This window comes from Buceros rhinoceros, unplaced genomic scaffold (genome assembly GCF_000710305.1).
Source record: "Buceros rhinoceros silvestris isolate BGI_N320 unplaced genomic scaffold, ASM71030v1 scaffold19109, whole genome shotgun sequence".
Lineage (NCBI taxonomy): Eukaryota > Metazoa > Chordata > Aves > Bucerotiformes > Bucerotidae > Buceros > Buceros rhinoceros.
Window position 1 is genome coordinate 24852 of NW_010432339.1, and position 350 is coordinate 25201.

Below are 350 nucleotides of genomic sequence, written 5' to 3' on the forward strand. Positions count from 1 at the left end.
TGCTAATTTTCCACAGCCGTTAAAGCTACTTAAAGACAGTTTGGACTTCATTACTGACAGGGCAGCCAGCTATTGCTGCAGTGGCCAACTGCTGCAAGTGGTTCACCTCCATTCACACTAACAGAGGGGAGAGAGGGAGAAAAAACGTCTTTGCCTTCATCTTCCTCTGCTTAAAAGCAGCTGAGCAGTCATAGAATCATGGAATTATTTTAGTTGGAAGAGACCTTCCAGCTCCTGGAGTCCCCCAGTTCTCCCAGCACTGCCAGGTCCCCACTGCCCCCTGTCCCTCAGCACCACCTCCACACGGCTGGGAAACCCCTCCAGGGATGGGGACTCCACCACTCCCCTCG

At 52.9% G+C, this 350-nt stretch overlaps 1 protein-coding gene across 1 annotated transcript in view; it reads right to left on the minus strand.

The window, feature by feature from the left end:
• PGM1 (phosphoglucomutase 1) overlaps positions 1 to 350 on the minus strand; it is a 15065-nt gene that overhangs the window by 8294 nt on the left and 6421 nt on the right. The window lies entirely within an intron of this gene.